Raw genomic sequence first — 20033 nt, 5'->3', positions numbered from 1 at the left:
GGAGAAACGGAAACACAAGTAAAAGAAAATGTAGCTAACCTCAATTGCGTCAAAGTTTGTATCATTGAAATATGTATTTGGACCCAACTGAATAAAAATATAAATAGGGTGAGCAGGAAGTAAACTTATTCAAGACTAGTAAAGGTAAATATGGCAAACTATATACCTTAGAATGAGGGGTTATTTTTTATTTTTCCTTTGGGTAGTCTAAAGCGATTGTTCCTTTTTTGGGTTTTTGGTCGAAGGTTTTCAATCTCTAAAATAATAAGGGGATAAATAAAGGGAAAAACGGTGAACCAAGAATAAAGAAGAAATCAAGTTTCCATAAGATTACCTTGGATATACCTTTTCTTCTAAATGCCTAAAAGGCTTCGTCAACTGTTTATCGTTTGATAGTCTTGCGTGTCATTGAGTTTCAAGTTCCGTCGATATAAATTCAACTTTTTATTGTTTTATTTCTATATATGAGAGTTACACTTCGATGTCTTCCTCTAAGTTAAGTCCATCTAGGCTCTTACCTATGATAAAAAAAAGGGGAAAAATCAATAAACCAATTACCAAAATCACGAATCACTACACTAATAGGACAAACTTCCTTGAGTGAATCTTCATTAGACTAATAAATGAAATTGTTAAAATTGGCTACCTAACACTAAATGAGTCGGACTTGGCAATCCTCGGGCTTATTAGGATCATACCAAAATAGTCTTGTTTTAATACGAACTCAAAATATATTATCCAAGTTCGGTTGTAGACGAGTTGCAGTTTACCTGACCCTAAACGAATCATTTATTTTATTTTTTATAAAAATTAAAATAAAATAATTCCATAATATTTATTATTATATTAATTTAACTATAACATATTTTTAAGTATTATATTATATTTTTAAAAATAATCTAACTTGTTTTTAAATACAATATAATTTTTAAATACAATATAAGTTTGAAAATTATTCAAAATAATACATAAATATTCAACATAACACAAATTAATAGAATACAATAAAGTGAAACGTGAAATAATTAAATGTTATTCGATTATATCAACGTATAATATTTAACTCAAAAAAATTAAATATAATATAAGAGATAAAATATAGTGAAGTGTGACAAATCGTTGTGTGGTTTTTAAGTGAAACAATATAGTTGATTACACATGACCCATACAGATTAGCCTTAATTGGTTATAGGCTTTTTAGAGTCGGGTTAAAAAGACGTTAAAAATTTTAAACTTTAATTTTAAGGCATAAGTCTTATGTTTAATCGAACTTTTTAGGTCAACTCATATTGGCTAATCAATTTTGATGTCTCTACTTATCAAGAAGCAGAAAAAACTCAGAACCTTGAAAGGTGGTCTTCTTATACACTTTCTCTTTCATAGAAACTTTCCAATTGGTGAATGAATTAGTTTATCCTAAAGAAAAATGGAATGAATCTTTTATATACATAGTTGATGAACCTTTGTGACCACTGAAGTCTTGTTGTTTCTGCTTTTTGGATGGAGACCATGAAGCAAATCCCTAGTTGTTAGAACCCTCAACCAACTCTCGTTAATGACCGTGTGAGATTAGAAGAAACAATTCTCCTTCACTGCATCAAACATCCAAGATGGACCAGGCTCTTTTGATAGAGCTAGGACCCGATCAACTAAAATATGGGTCACTCTGTCGATACAAGAGCAAAGAGTGATATTGTCCTTCGCGAGAAAAAAAACTCCGGGAAAGATTTGGTTTTGGAAAGAATATGTGATAATTTCTTTGAAAAAATAGAAAGAAATTAGAAATCAGAGAATTAAGTTAGAGGATATAATCAGAGAGTAGAAAACACGAAGTTAGGAGGAACAAGATACTCGACTAAGGAGAAAAAAAATAGAAGTTTTTTTTTTAAATATCCAATTTTAAAAAAAATAATAATCCAAAAATACCCTTTATTTCAAAAATATTACATTTTTGGACCTAATTTGGCCTTGGGCGCCACCCTAGTTGGCGCCTACCCTTAAATTTAGGGCAAGTCGTCACTAGGAGTGGCGCCTACTCCTATTTCTTTTTTTTTTCTTTTTTTTGTTTTAATTTTTTTTAATATGTTTTTAATTATTTTTTTAATTTTTTTAAATCTTTTTTAAGTTATTTTAAATTTACTAATTTATATTTATTATAAATTATATTAATTTATATTAATACATATATATATAAATAATATTATTTACAAGATATATATATATATATATATATATATATATATATATATATATATATATATATATATATTTAATATATATATAAATTTAATTTATAAGTAATTAATATTATTTATAAATTGTTGGGAGAATTAGGGTTAATCATGTTAGGGTTAATTAATCAATTATAATTAGGGTTTATTGATCGGCTATAATTAGAGTTTGGTAGTTATGACCTAATTCAAACCATAATTCCCCCTAAGACTAATTAATCAAGTGCGACAGTAATTAGGGTTAAGTACATTGGTGTACAACCTAGATCTTTTCCTATAAATAAAGTGTTATTTCCTTGCATTTTCTTCACCACTATTTTCTATCACTTTCTCTATCAAGTTGAGTTCATGGCATCCCCCAGACCGTCATCATGGCAGCGAACATCATCAAGGCGCCCGGATCCTGAACCAGTAATCTTAAAAAGGGATGGACATGTTATTTTCTCGCCTGTGAAACCCCCAATTGAGATGAAATTTTGGAACATCCGTTCGTTGGACCAACTAAAAAGGTCCTTGATGTCTTGGTTAGAGGGAGATTACGAACCTGGTGAAGTCATAAGAAGGATTCAGAGGCTTAGAAGAAGTATCTCATTTGAAACTGGAGAAACGGTATGTTCGTGGGTTGAAGTTGAAAGCGACATTGATTGCATCCAAATGATGCATGGATCAAACGACATAGTGTTAACTGTTGTAATTTCCTAGATTTTAATGGTTGTTTATGTTGTTGTTGTTGTATTTGTTATTGTTCTAGTACTTGTTCTTGTTTTAGTACTTGTTCTTGTTCCAGTATTTGTTTTTGTTTTAGTAATTGTTGTTGTAATGTTACATGTTTGTGTTTGTTGTTCCAATGTCATCTTCTATTTGGAATAAAAAGTAAACTTTATTGATAAATAGCGTTGGTACACAGTTATGAATATGAAAACTATGTTGTGGAACTAGATCCACGATATGGACATTTGTTCTTATTATTCCCCAGTTGTCGACATATGCTACATTTCCTCTGCATTTTCTCTGCGACGTCCATTTCAGTTCTAATGCGCCTGCTGTTTGGGTGACCACTTTTATTCCGCCGCATCGATTCGTTGTGCCAAACAATTTCCCTGTCATACTCTGGCCAATATGCCTGTAATGCTACCACCGGAAAGGGATTGTCGTATACATTTAGCAATGTTACAACTTTGTAGATGTGAGACACTAGCGACAATGCATTGAAGTGGTTGTGTGAACACGCTGCAATGACATGGGAACAAGGCATACGATAGGCCTGAAATTGACCACAGTCGCACCAACAGTCTGGTATTCGGACCCTATACTCTTGTCTGGGCAGCCCCTGGTTGTGGTCAATTGTTTCCCTGACACTAAAAGTGTGGCCATGGCGGTTGAATTCTGTAACCCGATGGCTGCTGGCTTTGGCAGATTTCTGCCTCATAAACTTCATGCAGGCATCACTATATACTTGACTCGTCTGTAAGACTTCATGTCAGCGCTTGCCTCTTGTTACGAACAACGTTGCCATCCGAAAATAGGTCGCACTCACCAAAACGGTTACCGGGAGGTTACGTATGCCCTTAAAGACGCCGTTCATTGATTCCACAAGATTTGTTGTCATGTGGCCCCACCTCACCCCATCGTCGTATGACCTAGTCCACTTTGCTCTGTCAATATTATCGATCCACCTCCCTGCATCAGAATTTGCCAACACTATTTCCCGACAGTAGTATTGGAATCCAGGTTGGTTTAATGCATACCCCGCGTTTATCAAATTTTGCTTCAAGAAATTATCTTTGAACTCCCGCACAAAATTTTGAGCAATATGCCTGATGCAGGGACGGAATGCCCAAAAAAGTCTATGGAATATTCCATTACCTTCTAGACGAGTTCCTTCAGGGGATTGTGCCGGCAAGGTCTCCATTATAGAAACCGTCCCAGGTGAATACAAATGTAGTGCAACCAGGTAGCGCGGAAGTTGTTTGTATGATTCCTCCCAATTACCGTATACCAGTTCAATTGCCTTGGTTTTCGCTAACCAAGCCTTTTGTACGACGGTGTATATTTGAAAACAGCAACACAATGGGAGATAATAGTTTTGACCTTGAGTGACGGGTCAGCCTCAACAAGAGGTATTATGGAATGGCAGATCATATCATGGCTAAGTTTGCGATGATCATGTGCCATGTTTGTGTTGACGCAAGTGTGAGCTTGAGAAATGGACCCTATCACCCACGTATTATATTTCTTCTTGTACGATGCCATCAACCTATACCCACACTCCGGGTTTTTGCATAAAATAACGTATCTTTCCGGGTTTGATTTGTTAACATCGTAGTCAACACAGTTTTTCAAGTGCCAGTTTTTTATTGCTAACAGACACTCTTCCTTGGTCCGAAATTTGTCACCCTTCTTTAACTCCTCATCAGACCTCATATATGGGTTGTAGAACATATCTGATGAGGACTCATCCTCGCCCAAGTTAAGGGTTGTGAAGTGCGCAGGCGGTGAGTAGCGTTGCGCTATAGGTATTTGTACTTGGTCTTCGTCTTCGGAATCACGGTTCACCAAGTCATCAACCACGTCTTCTGCATCATCAACCACATCGTCTTCAACGTGGTGTTCAACATCTTGTTCGTCATCATCCACAGGATCAATAACCTGTGACTGAATATTCTGAGTTGGTTGAAATTATTCCAACACAATGTACAACATTATATATTCGTAACCAGAATACTCATGGTTACGAAACATGTATTGTGCCTCCATGTCATTTTGAATCAATGACTTATAAAACCTGACTGAGTTATTTTCAGAAAAAAAAGGTTGTTGATAAAAAATTTGGGACACGGGTTGTCTAAGTTTGGACTCAATCTTTTTTTTCAGATAAGAGAAGTCAGCTCCTCTATTTAGACAAAAACGAGTGCAATCGGTGTTTCTAAATAGGAAGCCAGACATATCACATTCATAAGTATCACCATTCACGTGAGCTTTGATTTTGTATTGTGATGAAGATGCCATGATATGTGATGATATGTGTGAAATATATGAAGATATTGTGAAGATTTTGTGAAGATATTATGAAGATATATGTGAAGATTTTGTGAAGATTTTGTGAATACCTTTGTGAAAATTTGTGTGAATACTTATACTCACAAGATTCCCACGCATGCTAACCTATCCACCAAGTCTTCCCCTAGACAAGACAAGTGCAACCTAATCTGTACCAATGCATGCCTATCCATCAAATGTCTTCACCACCTAGTCTGCAAGATTCCCACGCATGCCTATCCATCAAATGTCTTCACCACCTAGTCTGCAAGATTCCCACGCATGTCTATCCATCAAATGTCTTCACCACCTAGTCTGCAAGATTCCCACGCATGCCTAATAAATTTTGGATTCAATTGTGAAGCATGCGTTACACGTGTCAATTTTTTGCACGCAACACTACCACCAAGCCTTCCCCTAGACAAGACAAGTGCAACCTAATCTGTACCAATGCATGCCTATCCATCAAATGTCTTCACCACCTAGTCTGCAAGATTCCCACGCATGCCTATCCCGCAAATGTCTTCACCACCTAGTCTGCAAGATTCCCACGCATGCCTATCCATCAAATGTCTTCACCACATAGTCTGCAAGATTCCCACGCATGCCTAATAAATTTTGGATTCAATTGTGAAGCATGCGTTACACATGTCAATTTTTTGCATGCTACCACCAAGCCTTCCCCTAGACAAGACAAGTGCAACCTAATCTGTACCAATGCATGCTAACCTATCCACCAACCCTGCACCTAGTCTGCAAGATTCCCACGCATGCCTATCCATCAAATGTCTTCACCACCTAGTCTGCAAGATTCCCACGCATGCCTATCCATTAAATGTATTCACCACCTAGTCTGCAAGATTCCCACGCATGGCTAATATTTTGAACTGTTTTAATTTTGGTCAAATAACTTATTAACTATAATTCATTAAGTATTTAGATTTGGACTCTCAACCTTCATATAATTTTTCTCTAGTTATCAATTGAATCGATTTAACTAAATATTTAAGTATCCATTTAAGTCTCCTTATCTCTACATGCATGCAGCTCCACCTAGCCAAGACAAGACAAGACAAGACTTTAATGTATTCTCCACCTAGAGTGGCGAGTTCATGTCTTATCCTGACCTACTGATGCATGCAGTAGACGTGTCAAAATTATTACATGCATGCAGCTCCACCTAGCCTGCAAGATTCTCAGACAAGACAAGACTTTAATGTATTCGCCACCTAGAGTGGCGAGTTCATGTTTTATCCTGACCTACTGATGCATGCAGTAGACGTGTCAAAATTATTACATGCATGCAGCATAAACCTAGCCTGCAAGATTCTCAGACAAGACAAGACTTTAATGTATTCGCCACCTAGAGTGGCGAGTTCATGTCTTATCCTGACCTACGAATGCATGCAATAGACGTGTCAAAATTATTACATGCATGCAACTCCACCTAGCCTACAAGATTCTCAGACAAGACAAGACTTTAATGTATTCGCCACCTAGAGTGGCGAGTTCATGTCTTATCCTGACCTACTTATGCATGCAGTAGACGTCTCTTATGTGAAGACATGCATGCAGCTCCACCTAGCCTGCAAGATTCCCAGCTAACTTTGCATGCGTTACTCCTTCACAGATTTTTGCATGCGTTACAAGTGTCCAATTTTTTTACATCTTCATAGTATTTGAATACGGTTATAAATAGCAGGTCATCCTTAAAAATTTACATCAGCCACTAACACTTTTATTCAGAGAACTCCGACGAAACTTTTCATCAACAAACCTACGTTCTACATTGCAATCATGTCTCTTCTTACCATGGGCCAAGAACACAGAGGCACTAGGGCAAACATTGCCTCATTCGTAAGTTTTTCTTGAACATTGCATCTTTCGAATGTTTATAATTTATTTTTTAAAACTCCAATCTAATGATTGTTTATATTGTTTGTTTTTAAAGGATCCCAAGAAATTTCGTCAACGTTCACACCCTATGCCTTATCCAGACCCATGGTGCGTACCTTACATAGAGTGTGTGGGGTTCGGTCATGTTATGCATGTGGTAAATGCCACAATTGATGTGAAATTTATTCTTGCTTTGTGTGAACGTTGGAGACCAGAGACACACACTTTTCACCTACCAATTGGTGAATGTACCGTCACACTAGAGGACGTGTACATGCTTTTGGGTCTTCGAATAGATGGTAAGCCTGTGACTGGAAATGTTCAACAGCCCAACGAACTATGTGTTCAAATGTTTGGCGTAGATCTGGTCGAGGGTGAGGGATCTGCAAAAGCAAGGGGCCAGGGGATTAAACTATTGAGCCTCCAATTCTACCATGACTCTATAAATTTGACTGAGGATTCGTCCGAACAAGAAAAAATAATAAAAATTAGGTTTTACATTATGTTATTGTTTGGGAACTTGTTATTTCCCGAAGGCACGGGAAATAGCATAAACTTTATGTACTTGAGTTTGCTCGAGGACATAGATAGAATAAGCACGTATAGTTGGGGTTCTGCTGTATTGGCTTTCCTATATAACTCTTTGTGTAAAAATGCACAAAATGACCACTGTACATTTTTTGGATGTGCTTTTTTGCTCTAAACATGGGGGTGGTGGAGATTGCCGAGGCTAGCCCCCGAAAATCCTAACGTCTACTCCTTCCCCTACGCAACTAGGTAAATTTATGATGTTATTTCATTTTGTATATTTATTCTATAAATATTTGTAAATAATATTATTTATCTTTTTTTGTTTAGGTTCATTGCAACCGGACTAGATTACAGTCTTACCCCAAAAAATAAAATAATATTTTATCGTCAACTCTTGGATCGTCTCCGAGCACAAGATGTATTACCACTAAATCATTCATCTTCTAACTAATTTATTAATATCAAGCATTATCAATAAATAACATATTTATTTTTTTCTTTGCAGTTTATTTGGAGGCCATATTTGGGATTGGAACATCAACCCAACCCCGAAGATGCAGCTGTTTGGACAGCAAAAACGGCTATCATGCGGTTCACCACTGTGGAGATGCACCAAAGTGACCGTGTCAAACTGCAATTCGGAATGCATCAAGAAATCTCAGACCCCCCAATGTCTTTGGAACCTTGGCATCTTAAAAAAGTCAGCCACCAGTGGTATGCCTGAAATTGGAAGGCATTTGCAAAGGAGTTCCGTAAAATGTGGAAAGAGCGTGCCCACTATGTTCTACAATTTCCGGTGGCGCCCAACGAAATGAAGCCGACAAGGGAATATGTGGATTGGTATAGAGCAAATACAAATCCAGAAATGATTGTGTCTGACCCGTTCTATTTGGACGATCCCCGAATGCAACAACCATATTTCCAACAACAACAACCACCACAATATTCCCAACAACAACAAGCACCACAATATTACCAACAACAACAACCACCACCATATTACCAACAACCACCACCACCGTATTACCAACAACAACAACCACCACCGTATTACCAACAATAACCACCACAACCGTATTACCAACAACAACCACCACAACACATGTCCACCCCCCAACCAAATCAACACTACATACCACAAACTCAACCCCAATATCATGAAGATTACCAACACCAACCTCAACATTCCCACCACCATCAACAGTCCCAACACCTACCACAAACTCAATCCCCCCACCAACACCAATCCCAACACTTCCATCACGACGATGTCCCGGGCTCTTCCAGTCCTCCACTTAGCCCCGGCACAGGTATACAAGAGGATTACCAACAAGACTACTACACACCACAACAGACATTGTTCTTTAGCCAACCTGATTCAACCCTCAACTACCAAAGGCCACATTTTGAGGGCGCACCCAACAGGAGTCAGTTTGTCCCACCGAGACAAAGCTTTGAGGGCGCAGAGGGCACCCGCCTTTCCTACAACATTGAAGGGACTTCGACCCAACCACAACGGCAAACAGCAAGGGGACGCGTTAGGACTAGGGGTGGCAATAGGGAAGCACCACCACCACGTGAACCGTCTAGACGAGTAGTTAGACCTCCCCCGTGCGGATCGTACCAGGGACCGCATAATATGTGATAAATCCCAAATCAATAATGCATTTTAATCATATCTTTATAATATTTGTCTTGTGTATTATTTTAATATAAATATATTGTGTTTATTAATATAAATTTATATATATATATATATATATATATATATATATATATATATATATATATATATATATATATATATATATATATATATATATAAATATATATTTATATATATATCTTGTACAATTTGACAAATATATATATAATATTATTTATTTACATGTATATAAATTAATATATTTTAATAATTTATAAATAATATTATTTACTCATAAATAAAATTTATATATATATAAATTTATATATATATATATATATATATATATATATTGTAAATAATATTATTTATATATATGTATTAATATAAATTAATATAATTTATAATAAATATGAATTAATAAATTTAAAATAACTTAAAAAAGATTTAAAAAAATTAAAAAAAAATTAAAAACATATTAATAATAATAATAATAATAATAATAATAATAATAAAATAGGAGTAGGCGCCACTCCTAGTGACGACTTGTCCTAAATTTAAGGGTAGGCGCCAACTAGGGTGGCGCCCAAGGCCAAATTAGGACAAAAAATGGCCAAAAATATAATATTTTTGAAATAAAGGGTATTTTTGGATATTTTTTTTTAAAATTGGATATTTAAAAAAAAACTTCAAAAAAATAGGCAGAAAGATATTTTATCAATTAAAATGGTCTTTCACAGTTGACAAGTTGAGACGAGGTTTACAACAATTAGTTTTATTTTGGCTTAATGCATCATTTTATCCTTAACTTTATGTGATGTTTCGCTTTGGTCCCTTAAGAAAAAAAGCATTACATAGTGGTCCTTAACTTCACTTTTGTTAAAGTATTTGGTTCTTTCCGTTAGTTTGTATTAAAAAATGTTAAAAAATGTCAGGATGGACTATTTACATCTGACATGGAATTTTAATATTCCTAGAAAATGGTTAAAAGTGTCATGTTGTAAATCGTTGAAGTTAAATAAGAAAGGCATGGAGCTCAAAGGCATAAAGCTCAAAGGCATGAAGCTCAAAGGTTAGGGAAAACGAAGACGTCTCTCTGAATAGGGTAAACTGCATTGAAGAGGATAACATCATCTTATTCCACAGACCAACGCCATTGACAACGGTAGTAATATTTCTCTGATTACGACTAAGGTATGGTTTCTCACTTGTAACCTACTAAAAACGTGAACTTTTTTTTGCCATCTTCCTTAGTACTTCTTCTATCTTATGTAGGTTGAATAAGTAATGGAGAAGATGTTTAAGTGTGTTGTTCATCATTCTGGTGAATTTTCTAGGGAGTTTGATAACTTCACAAAGTCGGGGTATCAAGGGTTAGAGACCATTTGAGATGTTTATCACCAAAAGTTTAAATTTTATTTGTTTCATATATATCACCAAAAGTTTTAACACCTTAAAATTTTTTGATTGTAGGGTTTGTTACCACCTATTGAGGAGTTACTTCGTAATGTTGACCAGAGGTTTTGTGTCAAGCATTTATATAGCAACTTCAGGAAGAAGTTCCATGGCCTAAAACTGAAGGAATTGATATGAAGGGCTGCAACTGTAAGTCATGTGAATGCTTGGGAGAAAATAATGCTTGAAATCAAGGGAGTCAATGAAGAGGCATTCAAACATCTCATCAAAATTCCACCAAGATTTTGGAGCAAATCAAGGTTCAGGACAAGTACAGGATGTGATACTTTGGTCAATAATATGACGGAGGCATTCAACTTTGTCTTTGTAGTTGCTAGAGCCAAGTCAATTATGGTAATGCTTGAAGAAATTAGAGTGTATATAATGCAAAGATGGGAATCAAATAGGAAAAAGATTGACAAATATGAAGACACAATACTACGAAACATCAAAAAGAGGATGGAAATGGAATCACAAAAAATAAACCATTGGATTGTGAGGTAATGATTAATTTGTTATCCTTTTACTTTGTTAAATACGTATGTTGAATGTTGAATATTGAATATTACAGGCGTGCAGGTGAATATGACTACGAGATTAGGCATATATCACTAAATGGAGAAAAATATGTTGTCAATCTTTCCAAGAAAGAATGCTCATGTAGAATGTGGATGCTGAAAGGGTTGCCATGTTGTCATGCAATGTCATGCATGAAGGATCAACATTTATAAATTGATAATTTTGTACCTGGCTATTATAAGAAGAAACTGTATAGTCACTAGTTATTTATCTAGTTAATGGGGAAGCTTTATGGACTAAATATGATGTTGTTGATCTCCAACCACCGCCAATAAAGAGAAAACTTGGAAGGCCCAAGAAAAAGAGAAATATAGAAGCTGGAGAAATGGTGAGGGATGAGACACACTTGAAAAGGGAAAACCATGGAATCAAGTGTAGTTGTTTCCACAAGGAAGGTCACAACAAGGTCACCTGTAAACTACCACAACCAGTAGTACCTCCAACTCAGGTAGCAAAAGGAGCCTCAACTCAGGAACCACAAGCAATAATTTCAAGTCAGCCACCATAACCAACAGTTTCAAGTCAGCCACCACAACCAACAGTTTCAAATCACCCACCACCCAAAAAGAAAAAAAAAACTTCAAATGGGTGGGAAGCTTGTTTAAAGTCAACTTTGATGTTTGTTGTGATGTTTGTTATGCCTTATAATGTTTTTTTGTAATGTTATTTTAGTGCTTTATAATGGCTTATGGACAATGGCTTATAATGCCTTTTTGTAATGTTATTTTAGTGCCTTATAATGGCTTATTGACAATGGCTTATAATGCCTTTTTGCAATGTTATGTTAGTGTCTTATAATGGTTTATTGACAATGGTTTGTAATGCCTTTTTGTAATGCTATTGATATTCCTTATAATGGCTTAATGACAATGGCTTATAATGCCTTTTTGTATCATTTTTTGGAATTTTATAGATATGCATTATAACATGTTATATTTTGTTCCAACTTTTATACCAGTTATGTATCAGTGTTAAAACAGAGAATAATGTACAAACAGAACACTTTATTAAAATAGACACTAATATTCTTCATTAAATAAGCAGAAGATTACATTTATTGTGAAAACAAAATACTAAATTACCTTAATCCTAATTAAAATACATTGTTACAAACGCAAGGCTCAACCTTAAGCTCAACATCCCGACCATAATGGACATTTTCAATCATCCTTTAGTGTGGATAACCTCATTCTTCAATTTGTTAATTTTCTTCTTTTGTCTTTCAAGCTTCAAATCTCTTTCATCAACAAATTCATCCCCTAACCACTTGAAGAAATTGCACCCCTTGTCCATGTGATTTCTGTAATTTCTACAATCCCAAAAAAATTCCCCATAATTGACATTGTTCACATCACTAACAGTACGAAGAACACTATCATCTTGGCAAAAACACCTCATTATTTTGTTTCTACAACACACGGATCCAGATGTACCAAAGCTTGTGATTGAAGCACTGCTTGCATTCTTAGACATTGAAGCACTGATGGAAGATTGAGGAATTCGAATGCATGATGGAAGATGGAAGATTGATGTATGAACAATGAAAAACGAAGGAGGAAGATGAAGATTGGGAAAACACGAGTCCTAAATTGTTTATAACACAACAGCTGAGTGTTAACTTGAATGGTTGCATACCTGACATGTCACCTCAGTCATACTTAACGTTTTTTCACCCTAACTAACGGAAGGGACCAAATAGTTTAACGGAAGAGAAGTTAAGGTACCAATATGTAACGTTTTTTAGTTAGGGGATCAACACGAAACTTCATTTAAAATTAAAGGACTTAAGAATTAATTATGCCTTTTATTTTTTATGGTGCAGTGACAATCTTATTTACGAGTAGTTATGATATGTTATGTCACACCATCTAGAGGTTAGGTGTTAATGTAACATATTGAGGCTTTTGCTTACACCTAAATATAATTAAAGTGTCATTTGAAATCAGCAGGCATGCAATATTATACTTATCTTAATGTTCCTTTGTCGATATCAAGTCAAGCCAACGCAAACACAACCAAACTTGATTAACCAATTTTTTTTCAAGTTTATTGAATTTATCATGTTCGATATCTTTTTTAAATTGGTAGTTCAATATCTCCACATGTCATATTTAACATTCTCTAGACTAGTTAAATAGAAATCCAAAACTAAAAGACAAAATTCCTCCTTTAAAATAATTGCTTGAAGACTTCTATTGAGAATCCACATCTTAAACTAATTTTTACAATTTGACAACGACAACATCACATAGCTATTAAACTTATGTATCTAAATTTAAAACTTAAACATATATCTTATGTTATAAATGAGAAATCGTAAAGGATAAGATGGAGAATTTGAATTTAGTGGAGCATATATGAGATCTAGCTAATGAAAGTATATGTACCACCATATTCCTATGGACACAACTCTGCGCGATGGATTCCCCAGTCAAGTTCGTTATCAAAAACCAAAGTTAATGAATGTGTTGAAGACGGCTCCTTAATAAGACCAAAACAATGTCTGGCCCATAAACCTTCATAATGTACAAGAAAACACATACAAAGAATAAAGTTTATAATGCAGATTTTATTTTATTTTTAAGTCAAAATGAGCTTTTAGAGGGACCTGCATGTAGAAGAATAAAGTTTCAGATATAACTTCCAAAAGCTATAGATAAATCTAACACTAAACTAGCCCAACAAAACAAAAGGTGAATGAAATCATGATCTCTATGTAAATTTAAAGACGTCAAAATGCCTTTTAGTGTGACACTTCTTGTCCATGTTTTGTAGTTTTCTCAATCAAATAAAGGTTCTTCATTTTACTTTCTTTTACTATTGTCGGTGACAATAGTCAAGATGATCATGTAACAGAAATTCATAACCATTTGAATGGTTTGGCGGCTTACGCTACTGCATTGACCTTTTTGCCCCGGACATATCTTAAACACTCAACACACCTTCCATCAATATATCTTAAACACTCCACTTTGATGTGGAAATATAATCTTCTTTACCATCAGAGATAAATGATCTGTCAAAAACTTTGTAATAATTTTAAACTGAAATTTGGCTAACGCAGTTGGCCAGAACTCATCTGCTCTATTCGCGCCTGTAGATTTAGGAATCAAAATCAACAAAGACCACCAGTTGTATATCCTCCATTGAAGGAATAACTGTTAGTAACATGTTATCTTGTTATGATACTAAATGCGGAATGTTTCTCGCACTTCACCAGTCTCTACACACTGGTTTTTAACATAGAAAATAGATTGAAAGTTGGACAAAAAATGTTGCTCTATTTCTTCACATCTAGTGATTATACCATCTTCCTTGTTAACATTCTTCATGCGATCCGCATAGCCTTAATTTTTGCGAGACGATGATAATATGGCGTGTTTCGATCACCATACATAAAATGATGAACTCTCTCCTTATCCTTCTAGAACTGATTTTGGATTAACAAAGTTTAGAAATTAAAATTTTGTCTTCAAAAGACAAATGTCGAATACAGTGTCCTAGACAACTGGTTCGACTTCTTTTAAAAGAATCCACACAATTAACATAGTTTAACTTGTACAAGATGATGGAGCAAAAAAGAATTAAAGAACACAATAATTAGTAATTCAGTTCGATGCAACAACGCATATGTCTAAAGGGTTGATTTTCAACCCAAGAAAGAAAATTCACTATTATTAATTTGGTACATTTAGTCTTACAGACATAGCAAACCATATGTTGTTCAATGTCTCTTCCTAACACTATCCAATGAATTTCTATGTAGGTCTCTCCCTAAATATGAGAACCCATATCACTTTCTCTCAATCACTAAATCCTAGTAATCAACTTCAATTCACAATGTTGAATGTTGATTTCCAACTAAATTAGACAAACCTACAACTATGTCAAGTTACTGCATCATAGCATGGTGTATATACAGTAATAACAAGGACTCAAATAAACCTTAGTCGTCCAATATCTTCAATGTATTGCTTGCTTTTCAATGTAGGATTTCAGCTCCTTATATAACAAAAGTATTCTAAACTTTTCTCCTTTGAACTTTGATTTAATTTCGTCCAGAATCTTTGCACAATCTATTGAATATGATTTGTTCCATAAATATCTTCAACAGAAAAATATGATTTGGTTTGTTTCAGATTCAAATTTAAATCACACTTAAATTTGATTTGATATTAAAACTATCCAATCAAATCATATAATCGTATTGCTAAATAAAAGAAATAAAATCTAACTGAATCATCAACAGAAAATTTGTCCCAAAATCAATCTGGCCTATTGAGCAAAGCTCAGATTTCGTACCCACATGTTGTGACACCACGTCTAACATGTGTCCCTTCTGCACTTGAAAATTATCTTGAAGTAGCTTGGAAAACTTGAACACTTCTCTATGTTGTTGTTTTGCAAAATGCATCAAATCTAAAAGGAACATCAATCTCCCCTTTTAGAAAATTGTGGAAAAATAACTCTTCAAGATAGATAACACTCATTCAATCAGAACAAGTGACATTCATTAGAAGACTATGAGAGCATACAATTTCATCAGTAACAACATTCATCAAAGTTGTAGCACAGCAGCGGAAAATCAATAGCATTCATCACAAACATCAGATAAAATAATGCTCCAAAGTTAATCAGACAAACATGCAATCATTCATAACCTAGTCATGCATAACACTCAATCAGCTCATAGCTAGTAGCATACAACCCTACCAACTAACAATTATCATCATGCAATCATTCACATACTTAGTCATGCATAACACAAACACTTTTTATAGTTAATATCAGGATATGCAAAATAATACTAACACAAAAGCTCACTCAAAAAAGGTCGGATATCTTGCTTGATGCTCCAGAGTGTGAGCACATCAGTACCTATCAGATTATCAGTACTAAACAAATACATGTTACCTCAGCAACACCACTTATACTCCCATTTTCCCCTAAGTTGGCAAGGGTTAGTTCACCAAAATAGCACTCATATGTCAGTCATGCATATGTTAATATGTTAGCACATACACAGCCAAATCAACAAAGACTACTTCATACAAGATCACAAAAGCAAATCCTAATTGTTGAACATAGGAAATGTAGTGCATACAGTGTAAAGATTATAGTTATTACAACACCAAAATAAAGCTAGCTAAAAACTAAGGGCAATTTTTTTCCAATAATCAGCTTCAACAGACTTGCCCTTGTCCTACTAGATATCTAGAACATCCTGGCAGGCCACTTCCCTAGATTTATTATTTAGATCTTTTCTCATCTTATATACTGTCAGAAGATTTTGTCTCCTCACTCCCAGATGTTTCATCCTTTTCAACTTCTTCTTCATCATATTCCTTTTTCTTTGTCAGCTTATTGAGTAGATCATCCACGTTCTTCTTCTTGGGTGTACTGGCGGAAATTGTTGCAACACTCTAAAACCTGACACCCTTGATTTATAAAAATAAAAAATATATAATTTTACACAACCTCGGTGCTACACACTCATAACATACATCTTTTTCATAAATTATAACATAAAACATGCAGCGTAATAAAATATCAAAACTTCAAAGAAAACAATTATTGATCTCAACAAAATTTACTAAATAAAATAACTCAAACATCTCAAGAACATAACATGTAACAAATCAACCCATTCATATTGTTACATATCAGAGCGACGCCAAAACTAAACAACTCAAAAAACTCTAAAATAGACGAAGATACCTTAATGCCATCCCCTAACTCGACATCAACTAGTGCTCATATACCTAAGTATATGTACCACGAGAGTACATAACACCACAAATGAAAAACCAGGGGGTGAGAATACATTCAATAGAGTTAGTGATGCATAAAAAGTAAAGGATAGTATAATTCAAGCAATCATGAATCACATGAATATCATTCACAACAATGTATCAATTACAATAATAACTTGATCGCTAAGTAGGTATGTATGCAATGCATCAACTCCTCGACTATATATACATGTGATACCAATTTGGACATCAGAGGTATGTTACTGATTTAGTTTGCTCACTGATGGTTCCCATTTGAACCATAAAGGTCATTGATCCTCCCTTATGAATTAAGACTCACCATTGACCCTATCATTCTGAATTAGTGACTCGTCACTGGTCCTCCCCTCTGAACCAACGACATAACGATGGACCGAAGTCCGTACACCATGATGCATAAAAGGAACCAACACCTACAGAGGTAATAATCATCATTGGTTCCCCTTCAAACTGCACACACTGCCAATAAGGCCACAATCTCATATAATAAATATGTTATGTGATTTTGACTCACCAATACATAATCATGTAGACATTCAACAACAATTTACTCATATCTCAATAGAGTAAAATCAAACAATTCTTAAAATATAACAACTTTACTCACCAACTCACCAAACTGCACATACAGTAACAAATAGTAATTCGAATTAGAAATAGCTCGAAAAATTGAACCTACAATCCAAAACTGGTAAACCGAAGGGTTGACAATCAACCACCCATCATGACGGTCGTCATGACAACTCATCACCCTTCCCCCACACAAACCTATCACCATGTGACGCCTCGGGCAAGAAGCTCATCTAGAAGACCATGATAATCATCCAGTCACCATGTTAACACCCTTCAGCTTCCCCGTTTGCAGTGACGGGTTGCCCGTCATCGCTGTGGAGAAGGCAAAATTGCATTTCCTACCATGGGAGCACTTCCAAAGCTCCGATTTCAGCCCCCAATCACTCAATTCGAACATAAAAACATCATACATTTGTATTCACTATTTATTACAGTAATTACAGTTAGATAAACCATATATTCAACAGATTTTCACCAATTCAATTCACGTGTTAATCATATTAGGCATAGAAACATGAACAATCAACATTCAGATTTTACATACCAATTTACGCGAATTTCAGAGGCAAATCAGAATACGAATTTATCACCATCCCGGCAATTGAGGGAAAGGTTTTGCACAAGCCTTATCTTCATCTATTAACTCATCAATTGAGGAAAAAGACAACAAACAATGAAGAGGGTGAGGATCTCTCGCCATCCTTTATGAAATAAGCACCCATTAATGAACAATCTCCCTTACCTGAATTCTGCTGAAAATTTGAAGTTTTTGCTTGATATCTTAAGTTTTGCTCTTGCCTCTCAAACTCCTATTTGCTTTAACTTCTCACGTACTTGATAAACCTATTTTTCTCTCCAATTTTCTTTTAAATAAAAAACCTAATTTAATCTTCTACTATTTCTAATTCTCCTCCTCCACTTTTGGTCTACCTCTCCTTATCCCACCACTTATTTTATTATTCTATTTTCTCCATAATTCACTATTTCATTATTTTATCCAGTTTTCTATTACTTTAATTAATCCAAAAATAGTGATAAATAATATAAATTATACCCGACCTCAATTAACCCCACAAAAACACATAGAACATTCCAATATATCATTTAAGCATATAAAACTCAATAAAATAATTTCATTTAAAAACTGGGATGTTACAACTCTCCCCCACTTAAAGAATCTTCGCCCTCGAAAACTGTAACACCCTAAACTCCGCACATAATTTATCACGTAAATTAAATATAAAATAAAACTATGTATGGTATCACACATTCATAACACACATGACATGCTCCGTAACACGAGTTTCAACGGTAAATTTCAATACACACATTTGTAATAAGGATGTTTACACGACATCCCACTCATCTGAATCATACATGGGATGTTTACATGACATCCTTCTCATCTGATCGGTATTATATATTAACAAAATAAGTGATTCATAACTTGTCGCTGCATGCTCACTTCCATTTTAAAGTATCATCGCAGCGGAATTATCATTACAATTATGGAAGATAAAGCAAGTAATAACATCTAGTCTCAACTTCAATTGTAATAACAAAATAAGAGAGTTATAATCAATCAACTCAAAATCTTAAGAATTCTCAACAACAAAATTAGTCTTATGACTTCAACATAATCATACATAAGGAATAAAATAAGCGTTTAACCCAACCCGATGTTACATGATCAGAGCAAGGAACCATTAGTAAAAGAGACAAAATAAAGAAGTAATCCAAGAACTACCTTCCACTTACCTCATCAATACTACTCTTGAGTATCTGCATGATGCCCATGTAAACGCAACATTCAAACAGAAGGGGTGATAATTCATTTCAATAATAACGATATAGAATGAAGAATATAGTACAACATCTACACAATCATGCACAATAATAGATCACCTTCTTACATCCAAATCATAATCAATATCATACACGACAACATCTCGATTATCATCAACATCATACAAAACCATATCTCAATTATCATTAACATCATATGCAACAACATCTCATCCAACAGAACGCCAACAATAACCAATACAAATGCAACACTTATGCAATGTACTCAACACCGACTCGACATGCATGTGGTGCCAAATATGAATACTCAGGTTCATCTCACTCCATGATCCCCATCATAGGATCGATTCCCTCTTGGACCCGGAGCACACCAAAATCGCTATCATCACCATAGGTAACGCTTCACTAATCCCCCATAATAGGAGTTAGCTACTCGCACCCGATCCATCACAATGGGATCGAGGCTCACCAAAACTCGTTACCATC

The sequence above is a fragment of the Lathyrus oleraceus genome, chromosome 6 (genome assembly GCF_024323335.1).
Source record: "Lathyrus oleraceus cultivar Zhongwan6 chromosome 6, CAAS_Psat_ZW6_1.0, whole genome shotgun sequence".
Lineage (NCBI taxonomy): Eukaryota > Viridiplantae > Streptophyta > Magnoliopsida > Fabales > Fabaceae > Lathyrus > Lathyrus oleraceus.
Note: the sequence above shows the minus strand (reverse complement) of the source record.